General features: G+C 33.7%; 1 pseudogene; it reads left to right on the top strand.

Moving 5' to 3' along the window:
• Positions 1–1,659: 1,659 nt before the first annotated feature.
• On the top strand, positions 1,660–15,989 carry LOC132277384 (1-aminocyclopropane-1-carboxylate oxidase homolog 4-like; annotated as a pseudogene).
• The last annotated feature ends 3 nt before the right edge of the window (positions 15,990–15,992 follow it).

The following is a 15,992-nucleotide window of genomic DNA, read 5'->3' as shown; positions in this document are numbered from 1 at the left end:
AGTAACCATAACAATAATAATAATACAAACAACATAATATATGTATATATATACAACATAATACACACACACACACACAACCATGGGCCTATGATCCATACCCATCTAGGCCGTAGTATGACTCATCTCCATCAAAGCCAACTCCTTGCTTAAAATAAATAAAACAACTAAACAAATAGATAAAACATGTTACAAGTTAATTAACAAACAAGCATCAAGTCAATTAACATCAAAATAATTAAACAATTTAAGTAAATAAAATAATAAACAATTAGCCAAATAATTCAATTAAATGCAATTAAAATTAATTAATTAATGCTATGAAAATTAGGGGTATTACATAAATTTTACGATCCAAATCCGATAAGGAAATTTTACGATCCGATCTAATCTGATAGTCCGATGGATCATCCCTTATTAAATCCATATCCGATTTTACCGGATAGTTCGATACCGGATAGTTCGATCTGACTACATATAAGCAAAGAACATGAAATTAGGGCAAAGAAACTATAAATTTGGGTTGCATAATAAAAGAAAAGTAATGCCTAATAGGTTGGAAGAATACAAAATTGTGAGGGAAGAAGAAGAGGGGAAAAAGATTTTTAAAAAATTTGAGATAATCGATGTTAAAGAAAAAAGAATAAAGAAAGGAATTAGGGCCACAAAAGAATTAAAAAAGGAATTTAGACTGTGTTTAGTGTGTAGGAATGTAATAGAATGCAAGTGAGAATAGAATGAGAATGAAAAGGGAATGAAATAATCATTTTTATTCTATTGTTTGGTTGCAAATATGAAATATATAGAAATGAACTAATGTAAAATTTAGAATATAATGAATTTCAAATTAAATTATCCAAAATACCCCTGTCAGTGACAAATAATTTTAATTGACAAAATAACATTAAGAAATGGTGGCGATAGTTGATAGTGGTGGAGGTGGAAAGTGGTAGTGGTGTAGGTGGTGGTTTTGGAAGGCGGTGGTAGCAGAAGGTAGTAGGGTGTTGGTAGAAGGAAGTGGCGGTGGCGGTAATGGTGGAAGGCGTCGGTGGTGTAGGTGATGATGGCCGAAGGCAGTGGCATGGCGGTGATGGAAGATGAAAGTGGTGTAGGTGGTGATGGAAGGTGACAATGGTGGAAGACAGTGGAGGTGACGGTGGTGGAGGAAGACGGTAGTGGATGTGGTGGTGGTGGAAGTCGATGGAGGTGGTGGTACGGTGGTGGTGATGGAAGTTAGTAGCGGTAGTGGTGGAGGTGGAGGTAGAGGTGGTAGTGGTGGTGATGGAAGTTGGTGGCAGTAGAGGTAGGAATGGCGGCGGTGGTGGTTGAAGGTGGTGGTGGTGGTGGTGGTGGAGGTCGTGGAGGTGCTGGTAGTGGTAGAGGTGGAGAAATTCCTCATTGCAAGCGTTGTAACGATGACGTGGTACAACAGACAGCTACAAACACTCCACTAAAGCATATATATCAGCTTTTTGGTTTCATTGTAAGTCCACTTTGCTTTGATGGAGTGTTTATAGCCATCTGTTGTACCACGTCATCGTCGCAACAATTGCAATGAATAATTTCTCGTGCAGGCAGTGGCAGTGACGGTGGTGGTGATGGAAGTCAGTGGCGGTAGTGATAAATGAGGCAGTGGAAGTTAGTAGAGGTGGAAGTGTGATGGTTGTGGAAGACAGCTATAGTGGTGGCGGTGGCAGTGACGGTGGTGGAAGGTGGCGGAAAGTGGTGGTGGCTAAAGGCAGTGGAGGTGGCGGCGGTGTATTGGTTGAAGGTGGCAACATTGGTGGCGGTGGCAGTGGCAAGAACAGTGGGGGAAGGCAGTGGATGTGGTGGTGATGGTGAAAGTTGGCGATGGTTGTGGTGGAAGGTGGTGGTGGTGGTTTTTGGACTTGGAGCATGAAAGTTTTTTGGGAGCTTGATTTTTTAAAAAATATTACTTGGGAATGGAATGGTCATTCCATAAGTTTAGTTGGGGATTTTATTTTCATTTTCAGGAATAAACTTTCATTTCAATGAAATGGCTATTCCCATTTTAAATTGCATACCAAACAAAGAAATGGTTCGAATAGGCATTTCCCATTCTATTCTGCATACCAAACGTAACATAGGGCTAGAGAAGAAGAAAAGGAAAAAGAGCAAGGAAAGAGAGAGAGAGAAAATTATTTAGAAGATGAAGTATCAATGTTCAGAAAGGTCTTCGCTATCAATTTCTTCGACCACCATTACCCTTGCTTACCTTCTCTTTCTCTCAAAATGTGATTAATTTAGTTTTGGAAATGGGAGCTGTGTTTGTGTATTGATACTTTGGGAATGAGTTACCAAAATGCATGCTACACTATCATATTATGGTACATAATCAAATAAACAACCACACACACACACACACACATATACATACACACAAATACATATATATTACTATCTTCGTATTAAAATAGGTGTTCACATACATTAATATATGTGACTCACAATTACAAAGGGAGTACATGTTATATATTATATATTATAATATTATTTATTTAAATTGGATTAGATTATTATTGGATCGGATCAATCCTAATTCATATTCGATTTGTTAACTAATTAAATTATCGAATTTAAATTATTATCAAGTATGGGATTAAAGACCTCAATTCATATCCGAATTATCAAATTGGATCAAGTTTACTGAATTAATTACTGTATTTTCAAATAGAGAATCATATATATACATATACATACATACACACACACACACACACACACACACACATTGACTTCTATGACAAAGACAATGCAGTACAAGCATGTCAGGTGACCAAATTAATTAGTTGATCTTACCTTTTCTTATTAATCTTTTCTCCAAGGTCGATATGTGGAGGTTTCTTGTTGATTGATTTGTGTTGTGGAGAAGTATTTGCTATTTGTTGTTTGTGTCAATGTGTCAATCATATTCTCCCCAACATGTATTTAATTTCCATTAACACTTGTACTCTATTTGTTCTCTCATCTTTTCTTCGTTTCTAAGTTTTATTGCTTCATCCTTGTTCTACACCTAGTAATTCTTGGTAAATTATGGACACAATGTGAAGTTGTTTACATTTTTAGATTTCTGGTTCTGTTGAAGTTGTGTTTAGTTTATTAAATTCTACTATATTGATATTGACTTCATTTTCTAAAATTCTACTTCTATTGTATAACCTTGCTGGTGTGTACTATTACTGCTATATTGGGATTGTCATTGAGTTCTTTTTTGAACATCCCGTGCTTGTCCTTGAATATGTTAAACACATCTGTTGAAACCCAAAATTGTTGGTTGAGAACTGATTGATAACTCAAAAATCACAATCAAGTTAGGGTAGGAGGAAAAGAAAATACACTTCACCATTTAAATCATTCATACAAGATAGAAACACACTAAGGAGACATTCATTGATTTTACGTTTTTTTCTTCCTTTTGTTGATTTCTTAATATTCAAGTTTTTGAAGATTTTGTGAAGACCAATAATGGAAAGGGAGATAAAGGGAGGAGAGAAAATTAATAAAGTATGTTTTGATTCTAAAACTCCATATGGAATCTCAAATCTAATTACAAGATATTGCAATAATAAGAATGGAGGAAAAATTCGGATAGAAAATCAAATGAAAGAAATCAAGATGGAGACTAAAGTGGAATAATAATAATATATCCTTTAATTTGAACCTCAAACACTTCATTAAGTTTGCTCGGATTCTTCTCGTGCCAGAAGCTGCGTGGTTCAAGAGAGCTAGTAGATAGAAGACCTACAATTTTTTTGGAATGTAGAAGTGACAAGATGTGATGCTAGTGATTTTTTATTTTTTTCTATGGAAAAGAAATGATGCTGGTGATTTGATAAGTTTGAGGTTTTGAAGTATATATATATTTGAAGGGATGTAAAGAGGAGGTTAGTGGAACATGAATATCACTAGCCTTAATTTATCCTTCAGTTGTTTGTAAAATTCTCCCACATTCCTATCAGCATAGAGATTTTGCACATTTTCGTTTAATTTATTGACTAATTAATCTTGATGTCATAGCTCACAATATTATGCAATAGGGTGTTCTGGAATCTGGACCACTAGGTTATTAATGTCTTTCAAGAAACTTGGGTTGCGCGTCGAGTTTAAGGTGTAGCTATTTGGTTTAAAGGAGTTTAAGGTGTAGCTATTTGGTTTAAAGAAATTGAACTTGTATGAATGATTTTAAGAAAATACCTATTTGATTTAAAGAAATTGAACTTGTTCGTTAATACCATTTAATTATTGGGAAATTATTTACATTTTTAGATTTTTGGTTCTGTTGAAGTTGTGTTCAGTTTATTAAATTCTACTATATTGACATTGAGTTTATTTTCTAAAATTCTACTTCTATTGCATGACCTTGCTGGTGTTTACTATTATTGCTATATTGGGATTGTCATTGAGTTCATTTTTTGAATTTTACAACTCAATTTGAAAAAAGGTAAGAAAATTTACATTTTTAGATTCTGGTTCTATTGAAGTTGTGTTCAGTTTCTGAAATTCCACTATATTGAAATTGAGTTCATTTTATGAAATTCTACTTCTATTTGTATGACCTTGTTGCTGTGTGCTACAACTGCTATATTGGGATTGAAATTGAGTGAATTTTTCGAAACTGTACTGCTTCCCATTGTCAACATGTTGCTGATTAGTGCCCTGAATTCTTCAATTTAATGTGTTCCTCTCAACCCCAATAATCGAAGTCCTAAAACAAAATAGAAAAACATCTTTCAAAGGCACACCTTTGTTTAGTTTTCAAAGTTTCAGAATGTACTATTTTATGTAGCGTTTGAAGCAATGAATCAATGAATCTATTGTTGGGAAACGTGTTAGTTTTAAAAACTTTTCGAGGGATTTAAATTCATAGATCTTGATTCATTACATAGAGACAAGTTTTATGCAAAAATAAAACATGATGTATCATTCAATTAAAAGATTGAATACTTACATCAAGGTTTGAGTAAACCTTAGATCTCTCCTCTAAAGTGAATGTTCTCACTTATTGTAGATCCCTTAGCAAGATGCATTCTCCTTAGATCTCCATCTTCTTGGTAATTGTTTTGCCTTTAGGAATCACTCATATGCCTCCATGAATGACCTTAGAAAACTAGGCTTGTGGGAGCCTCTATTAAATGAGAACATAAATCCTAATTTTCTAGAGAGAGAAAATATATTCCTTTTTCCTTCTACTAAAAATCACACCTAAAATATACATAGACCATGTATATTTATAGGCAACATAAAGGTAAAGAAAAGGAAACAACTAATCCTTCTCAATCTCTAATTCACATGTCTCAAATCTAATATGATTCCAATATCAAGTTGGGCTATGAGTGATAATCCATTGGGCCTATTATTTTATTGGCTACAATGAATTAATAATTGGCCCAATCCATGGACCCAATTCAATTAATTCATAAATTAATTTCTACTCCACTAAAAGAAATTAATTGAACTCCAATTAAATAATAAATAACCTCTAAGTCAATATTGCACTTTGACCCCTCTATGCATAATTAGTTATCGGATAAATAAAGCCATCAATCCGACTACTTAATTAATATATTTATTTTGGTACCTTTGATTATTTCTGGCTCGATCACAATAAAACATTTGTTTGACAAAAATAATAAATAAATATATAATAATTCATTTTGTCTAAAAATACACGAAGGCCTTCGAATTTACTTTGTGATCAACCATAATCAATACAAAATAAATACAAGTAGCAATGATGCAAATATTGAAAATATAACCCTCTAACTATTAATTACATAACTACCCAAAGTGTCAGTCTAAGGATCCCGAAGAATCCGCTGAACAAATCAAAGTAATTATTAATTAATAAAAAAGTCTATAATTTTCTCATACTTAAGAGTCAAATGCCATGACGGTGATAGGGAGCAATTGCATATGACGGCTCTTGCAATATATCTCAACCTAACGCGGATCCAGTTCAAATCTTAATTAATTATGAGTCCATCCATAATTACTGACTATGAACCATTTATGATTACTATTTATATATCATGCATTGATTGCCATCACATATATGTATATAAATATCTCTTGTAATCAAATGGACATTATCAATTCTATAATGAATCGAAACATAATACATTGAATTCACCAATTGTATAAAACATAAATATTTCGGAAACGTCAGGAAATATGTCACTTTAATCCAAACAGGAATTTGCTATGCCAGGGCATATAAATCCCAACAGCTCCCACTTGCCCTCATAGCCAATTCAAATTGCACCTAACTCCAATGTTATCCAGATGATGATCAAAATTATTGATCAATAACACCTTTGATAATGGATCAACAAAGTTGTGTTCCAATGCAATGTTCTAGCCACAAGTACATTTTCCTCATAGCCAATTCAAATTGCATCTAACTCCAATGTTATCCAGGTATTGATCAAAACTATTGATCGATGACACCTTTGTTAATGGATCAACAAAGTTGTGTTCCAATGCAATGTTCTAGTCACAAGTACATTTTCTTGCCGGACAATATCATGTAGAACATGATACTTCCTATCAGTATATTTTGTTCATCTATGGAACCTTGGGTCATTGGTTTGGACTACTTTTGCACCATTGTCGCAATATATCTCGATAGGCAGGCTAGTATGCTCCACAACCTCTAAATCAGTGAGATCAAACCAATAGGCTTCTTTTGCCGCCTTTAAGGCTGCAATATATTCCACTTGCAGGTTTGAGTCAGCAGTTGAAATCTGCTTAACAATCTACCAACTGATTTCCCTTCCATTAAGTGAACATACACTAAGTCATAAACCTCATAATATCTACTTCTGATTGAAAATCAGAATTAGCATACCTGACTAGGACCATATCAACACATCCATAAATGAGTATGATATCATTGGTTCTCCTTAGGTACCTAATGATATTTTTCACAACAGACCAGTTATCAAGTCCAGAATTGGACTGATATCTATTGACTATCCCTACTATGTAGCGGATGTCCTGTTTGGTATAGACCATGGCATATATGAGACTCCCATATGCCAAAGCATATAGTTCCAGTCTCTTTTGCTCAATCTCCTCTGCTAGTCTTGGAAAACTACTTACTAGAGAGAGCAATCCATATTAATAAAGCAAGAACTCATTCTTTGAGTTATGCATACCAAACCTGGTCAAAACTTTTCCAATGTAGGATTATTAAGATAAGCCTATTTTCCTTTTAACCTGATCTTGCAAAAGCTTGATCCTAGGAATATAGCTTACATCTTAAAAATCATTCATTTAAAAGTAATTGAACAACTACCTCTTTATCTATGACAAAACTTCCACATCATTCTAAATGAGTAGGATGTCATATATAAATATAGAATCAGAAAAATAATGACATTCCCTTGTACACTCATGATTTATTCACTAAAAAATCTTCTGGTATCTTTTTGTAGATTAACTTGCCTTCCATAGGAATCACCATACTAGAAAGTTCTACAAGATCCCATAATTTATTAGAATACATAGATTCCAACTCTGATTTCATAGTAACTCGCCAAAACGATTTGTATCCATATCGGTTCACGCTTCCGTGTAGCTTACTGGGTCCGACTCATGTTTAACAGGGATGTCCATAATGGTCTCACCTAAAAACATGATTCTGTCAGATTGGATAATAATCCTCCCACTACATTAATGTACCGATGCAGGAATCTGTGTACTAGATGATGCTGACGCATCAATAGGGAATTCATTTATTATTCTCAATCTCTATTATAATAAGTGTGTTCATATGTGGTACATCTGGTACTCATTCCATATTCTTTAACACTATGCTACTAGGTATATGATTCATAATATGATTCTCCTATAGATAAACAGTGAGTGTAAACAATTAACTTTTATCATTGAGATCATAAAATAATCCGTCCTAGTGACCTTTAGAGTAGCTAACAAATCTATCATGCGTATGATCTGTTTCCAACTTACTTGTCCATATCAAGCGCACATGTGCAAGACTACCCCATATGTGCATATGATTCAAACTAAGATTTAGTCAAAAACACAGCTCAACGGTATCCTTGAGACAGACTAAGATGGAATGCAGTTCATAATGCGCATCGATGTCATTAACGCTAAACTCTTAAATGAAAGAGATAATGTGGCATAACTGATCATAAATCTAACCATGTTAAGTGGAATTCTGTTATTCCTATTTGACACCTAAATGCATTTAGCGTCAATTGCGGAAAACTGGTACACAACACCCTCACTGACCATATAGTCTTTGCACTATCCCAAGAAATACTCATATCCTCGATCAGATCGAAATGTCTTGATAAATTTACCTAATCTGTGCTCCACATCAGTCTTGACCCTCTCGGAATATACCAAAAGTATAAGACTTGTGTCGCAACAGGTAAATTTATCCAAAACGTGAGTAATCTTGCTTGGATGTTCACAAGACCACACATGTCTGTGTGCACCGACTCCAATTGTTCTTTATGTCTATTTCATTTGGCTGATTAAGCCCTAAGAGTTATCTATCCTTCAAAACAGGGTTCACAAGTTTGGTTTAGGCTCCCCTGCCTCACTAGGTAATTAACCTTCTTTGACCAATCTTTGAATCTTATTTTGATTGATAACAACCCAAAAATAGACATTAAAAATACAATGAGTCAGGAATAACAATTTTTCTCTTAACATTCAATCTAGAAGATGCAACATTAGTTTTTACATCCTGCAAATCTTAAGAGTTTGTGATTATAGTATATTAACCATCTTTCAATGCACCAGAAGCAATAGCATATCTATTCAATTTTATAAAACCAGTTTTACAAAATAACAACACAGTTTTTATAAACCACAAGTGAAACAAAAATTAGATTGCGTCTAACTTCTGTGCATAAAGATAGTTCTCTAATACTAATATTCTCATACTCTCTAATTTCAGATGTAATACTCCCACTGACCTAACTACAACCTTGGCATCAGGTCAAAAGATAAATATATATCCATATCATCAAGGCTTCTGGATTCCTGATATCCTTACGATGAATTGCAAACATGTTTAGTGGCTGCAGAATCTATCCAGCAGGAATTAATAGATGCAACCACATAACATGGCTCAATGATTAAATATATATTTTCCTATGCCACGTCATTGCTTAGACAGTTCGTCCTATAGTATTTTAGTTAACGGCAAAAGAAACAGTTTCATTCGCCCTCAACATACACTGCCTTATTCCCTTTAACCTTTTAGATACTTATGTTTTGTGCTAGCCTAGTCCTATTATCATCCTTCTTCTTTGCTTTACCCGTCCACTTGGGCTTAGAAGAAGATGGTATAGACTAGGTTAGATTGATAGGAACGCCCAAACTCTATATTATCCCTTCATCTGTTACCAATTCTATAAGAATATCAGCGAGTGTGAACTCAAACTGATTCCTTATTTAGTTCACTCTAACAGAGTCGAACGAATTTGGTAATAAGACAATAATCATGTCAACTTGAAACTTACCACCCAAGTCAACCCTATTGATCTCCAGCTAATTTTAAATAATAAACAATCATTTTCCAAAATTCGATTTCACACTGGAGTTCCTTAGGCTATCTTGATGCTATTCAAGTCTGATATAGTACTTTAGCAAACTCTCTATCTAATCTCACCAAAACATCTTATTGACATTTAACATGATGCTTGAAGAAAATAAAATAATGTAAATGTTAGCTTTGGAGCGTATTCGAGGTAAACTCTAGAATATAGCACCAATTCATCTCATTTGCCTTATTTCACTTATTCAAAGCATTAATGTTCTCTTGGGTATCTTAAAGTAAAAGGATTAGGTTTTAGGAGTAGTAAATACATTTGTACCACCACGTTGTGAATAAAATATCTAAATTCCTTTTTTAGTCATTATAAATGAAGTCCACATACATTGAAATTAGCAAGCAGATAAAATGGATTAGACATAATTAGTCTGAATATAAATGCATTCATACAATATGCAAGGTGAATTATTAATACTGTCATGCATATTTAAAATTAAAATGAGTTTGTTTACCACATAATATAATAAATCTCAATCGAATAAGAGATCATTATCATTATTGGTGAACAATCCCTTTTAATTAATGTGGGTTCCTCAACTCTGTAGTATAATAAATCAACCAATCAATATGTCAATAACTTATTCTATTGGAGGAGTTCATTATTACTATTGTAGAGATTCATTTGCTATTAGGTGAGCACTTCCATTAAAATAATAATATGTGGGTCCCTTAACCACTGCATGAAAAATCGGATAACCAATACGCCAATAACTTATTCGGTTGGCGAAGTTCATTATTGCTATTGGCGAGCAAATCCCATCATTTCCATATCTCTTAAGACAATGCCATGCCTATCTATATGGAATGATTCTCGATTTAGTTTAGCCTTTCTAAAATCACTTAGTGTAGACCACTCCGTTGGGGAGCTAACACTATTGATTTTAGATTGAGTGTATAACGTTATTAAAGTTCTAATGAAAAATAAAACATTAAATATCTTGTCATTATAATCTAGACTCTTTAAATCATGCGTAGGGCCTTATTTTTAAAGATCTAATTACAATGAACATTTAATATTTTTATTTTCATGAGACAACCATTCTTGTAATATTAAGACTCTTCAAATCATGCGTGGGGCCTTATTTTTGAAGATCTAATTACAATGGTTTTAATAACGAAGGCCATGGGGTAATGTATAAAAATCCCCGCTCCCACTCAATTTTTAATCATTCATAATTATGGTTTTCATTTTATTCATTTACATGATATATAATGCATGCAAAATGTCTTGATTTTAATCCAATTAAATTTAGAAAATATTTGGACTTTAAACGATTCACTAATATTTAATTTGAAGCACACTTTAAAAATAATTTACAAAAATAAATTTTCCTTTCCCAATAAATGCCCTCAAATTTATTAGTAATCAAATCCAATTAATTTTCATAATTTAATTAATATAAATCAAGTCATTTAATTAAATATCATGGATCCAATGCATGAATAATAATAATAAACAATTAATTATTCCATGCATTAGTTAAATAAATAAATAACAGATAGAAGCAAAATAAATGGCCAATGGATTCAACTTTTAACATTTATATGCTCTAAGTAATGCGCGAGGGTCTATTATTAGCCGCGTCACATGGGATTATTTCCCATCAATCCCTCTTGATCTCCGGTCGCCGGAAAATCGCCGAAAAATTCCAGAAATTAAATTAGGCCTTAAAAAATTCCAGAAAAATTCCAAAAAATTTCTAAAAAATCCCAGAAAATTCCTGAAGCCTAATTTAACCCTCTTGGACCTTCTTGAAGCTTCATAACATCATTTGACGAAGATTACATGGCTTTAAAAATATTTACAATTTGAAATACAATGGAAAAAATTAAATTACATCATTGAACTTTTAAACGGCTAAATCAAAGCCTTAATTACATTCATCCAAAGATAAAATTACATTAATTTAACCTATAAGCTTCATCCATGGCCCAACCATACATCATCATTCATTCACAATTATTCATACATCATCATGTATCAATATATATCAACATATTAAATCATACATCAACATACATCAATAAAAATATATATGAATATAATTTTGGATCCATGAATGATGATTTTCATAAAATCATGATCTCTAGTAATGAATCAAACCATGCTCTGATACCACTGTTGGGAAACGTGCTAGTTTTAAAAACTTTTCGAGGGATTTAAATTCATAGATCTTGATTCATTACATAGAGACAAGTTTTATGCAAAAATAAAACATGATGTATCATTCAATTAAAAGATTGAATACTTACATCAAGGTTTGAGTAAACCTTAGATCTCTCCTCTAAAGTGAATGTTCTCACTTATTGTAGATCCCTTAGCAAGATGCATTCTCCTTAGATCTCCATCTTCTTGGTAATTGTTTTGCCTTTAGGAATCACTCATATGCCTCCATGAATGACCTTAGAAAACTAGGCTTGTGGGAGCCTCTATTAAATGAGAACATAAATCCTAATTTTCTAGAGAGAGAAAATATATTCCTTTTTCCTTCTACTAAAAATCACACCTAAAATATACATAGACCATGTATATTTATAGGCAACATAAAGGTAAAGAAAAGGAAACAACTAATCCTTCTCAATCTCTAATTCACATGTCTCAAATCTAATATGATTCCAATATCAAGTTGGGCTATGAGTGATAATCCATTGGGCCTATTATTTTATTGGTTACAATGAATTAATAATTGGCCCGATCCATGGACCCAATTCAATTAATTCATAAATTAATTTCTACTCCACTAAAAGAAATTAATTGAACTCCAATTAAATAATAAATAACCTCTAAGTCAATATTGCACTTTGACCCCTCTATGCATAATTAGTTATCGGATAAATAAAGCCATTAATCCGACTACTTAATTAATATATTTATTTTGGTACCTTTGATTATTTCTGGCTCGATCACAATAAAACATTTGTTTGACAAAAATAATAAATAAATATATAATAAATCATTTTGTCTAAAAATACACGAAGGCCTTCGAATTTACTTTGTGATCAACCATAATCAATACAAAATAAATACAAGTAGCAATGATGCAAATATTGAAAATATAACCCTCTAATTATTAATTACATAACTACCCAAAGTGTCGGTCTAAGGATTCGGAAAAATCCGCCGAACAAATCAAAGTAATTATTAATTAATAAAAAAGTCTATAATTTTCTCATACTTAAGAGTCAAATGCCATGACGGTGATAGGGAGCAATTGCATATGACGGCTCTTGCAATATATCTCAACCTAACGCGGATCCAGTTCAAATCTTAATTAATTATGAGTCCATCCATAATTACTGACTATGAACTATTTATGATTACGATTTATATATCATGCATTGATTGCCATCACATACATATATATAAATATCTCTTATAATCAAATGGACACTATCAATTCTATAATGAATTGAAACATAATACATTGAATTCACCAATTGTATAAAACATAAATATTTCGGAAACGTCATGAAATATGTCACTTTAATCCAAACAGGAATTTGCTATGCTAGGGCATATAAATCCCAACATCTATGATGCAGTAATCACAAAACTGAGTCTAGAAAAAACTGTAGTGCTTCACATTTTCACTAAAGTTCATTTACTGGCTGCAATTCTCCACAAAGAGAGTGTTTTTATTTTATTAAATTTTCCTCATAAATCTTCATAATCGTGGAACGGAAGAATAATGATAACACTATCTATAGTGAGAAAACAAGGTCACTCAACATCCTAATTCACAAAATCACAGGACAGAATGGCAAGTATATTATTGAAAGTCCATAATAGTAATTATATGTATAACAGTTTCTGGATTCCTGTTTTATCATTCATTTCATTAGATTTGTCTGGATGTTTCATAGCAGTAAGTCATGGTAGTTCAAACTTTTTTTTTTTTTTTGGGAAGGAAAACATAAAAGTACTTCAAAAAAGTTACTGACTCGCCTATTGGCACTTCTAATGATTTGTTCTCCATTGTGAGGGGAGAAGAGAGAACTGGTCGTGTGCGGATGCTTAGTTTCGGGCCTACACCAAGCGATGTTTGGGGGCCCTCTCCTAGTAAAGCTGAACTGATTAATAATGCAAAAAAATCTGATGAGGAGGCACGTGCTGCACGTGTAGAGTTACAGGAGACCATTTCAAAAATGCAAGCTGACTATGACAACAAGTTGGAAAATTTAGGAGCCAACTATGATGACAAGTTGAAAAATTTACAACAACAGGTGGCTATGCTAATATAAATGCAACAACAAAATTGTAGTGGACAGGTATATTTATTGTTAGTTTTATTCTTTACTAAATATATGTTTACTTATGCCAAGATTTCATGTATTTTGTTTTCTTATTTTGACGGGTTCTGATTCGTTAAATGCTTCTCCTAGAGTATCCCCAAATTCATTATCTAGTCGTGATGCCAATTCAGTTAAGGTTATGAACTTTTAATTTCTCTTATATATATGTTAAATTTTCATTTATTATAATGTGTGCATAATGAATTTATAAAAAATGTAGGGTAATTCAAATCAAATGGGCAAGAAGAATTGTTGAAGTTGAAGATGGGGTCGTGGCTGTGCTCTTTGAATTTCCTTTGCTTTGGATTGGTTTGAAAAACTTGTACTACATTTGTCAAAAATTGTTAATTCTTTTAGTCTGACATTTAGTAGCTTTATTTAGACAATTTGGATGGTATATTGGCAGGTTAACTTGTGGTTGTATTAGTATACATTTTTGCTTTTTGGTTGACATTTACCAGCTTAACTTGTGGTTGTATTAGTAGCCAATTTTGATGGTAATTTTTATATTGGTAGGGTTAACTTGTGGTTGTATTATGTAAAAACAATTTGGATGGTATTTTTATATTAACTTGTGTTATATTGGATGACATTTAGTAGTTGGTAGTATTGATATGTTTTTTCCAAAAACTATAAGGGTAAAAAAAAAATTAAATAAATAAAAAATCCCCTTTACCAGCGCTCTTTTAAGAAGCGCTGGCATAGGGAGGGAGAAAAAAAAAAAAAATTTAAAATTCAAATTACCCTTTACCAGCGCTTTACTAAAAAGCGCTGGTAAATACACTCTACCAGCGCTTTTGCAAAAAAACGCTGGTCCTTTTACCAACGCTTTTCTAGAAAGCGCTGGTAAATACTCTATCCCAGCGCTTTCTGGAAAAGCGCTGGCAAAAGGCCTTTACCAGCGCTTTTGGAAAAGCGCTGGTAAAGGCCTACCGACACTGGATTTGCCAGCTCTTTTTCAAAAGTGCTGGTAAAGCACTGGTAATTGAATTACCAGTGCTTTTTAAGACTTTTACCAGCGCTTTTGAGCATTGGTAAAAGCCAAAACTGTTGTAGTGAGCTATCATTGAGAGTACTAGTGTTTCTGATGGCTGCTTCCGTCGGTGTAATTGTCGTATATGATCGGATGAAAGAAGTGAAAGAATTCGATAAGTCCAAAATGGGGGTCAAAGGTCTTTCTGATTCCGGCATCACCACCATCCCTAGCTTCTTCGTTCACCCTCCCCAAACTCTCTCCCATCTCAAATATTCTTCCGCGTGCACCACCACCGGAATCCCAGTCATCGATCTCTCAAACATAAATTCTGATCTCTATAGGCCGAAGATTGTCCAACAAATTCGAGAAGCTACCGGAACTTGGGGGTTCTTCCAGGTGATCAACCACGGCTTGCCGGTCTCTATAATTGACGAGACCATCGCAGCCATCAAGTCATTCCACGACCAGCCACCGGAGGTGAAGGCGAAGCACTACAAATGTGAGGAGGGACGCGGTGTGATGTACGCTAGCAACAATGACTTGTATCGAGCTTAGGTGGCCTGCTGGCACGACAAGCTGCAGGCGTGGATGGGACCGGAGCCACCCAATGCGGAGGAGATACCGGTGGTGTGCCGGAGGGAGGTTGTGGAGTGGGATAAGCATGCAAAGGTGTTGGGTGAGATAGTGATGGAGTTATTGTGTGAAGGTTTAGGGTTGGAGTCTAGCAAGTTCAAAGAGTTGACTTTTTCTGATACTAGTCTTTTTGTGGGACTGTGTTACCCTTACTGTCCTCAGTCCGATCTGACGATGGGGATTACATCACACACTGATCCTGGGTTTTTGACAGTGTTGTTGGTGCAGAACCAGGTGCATGGTTTGCAAGTTAAGCATGATGAAGACTGGGTGGACGTGAAGCCTCTTCCCGGAGGGATGATAATTAACATTGGAGACTTTCTTCAGGTAAAGTACTTACACACAAACACAAGCAATTTTTTATTTTTTTATTTATTTTTTAATAATCAAGGATATAGAAAATTAGTAATAAATTTCAGAGTTACTAATATTAGAAAGAAGTTCTTATTCTTCCATACAGTTATATTTTAATTA

The sequence above is a fragment of the Cornus florida genome, unplaced genomic scaffold (assembly GCF_030987335.1).
Source record: "Cornus florida cultivar Cherokee Brave unplaced genomic scaffold, ASM3098733v1 CherokeeBrave_3.0.0_Hap2_Chr10, whole genome shotgun sequence".
In the NCBI taxonomy this organism is placed as follows: domain Eukaryota; kingdom Viridiplantae; phylum Streptophyta; class Magnoliopsida; order Cornales; family Cornaceae; genus Cornus; species Cornus florida.
This window is presented reverse-complemented; position numbering and strand designations above follow the sequence as displayed.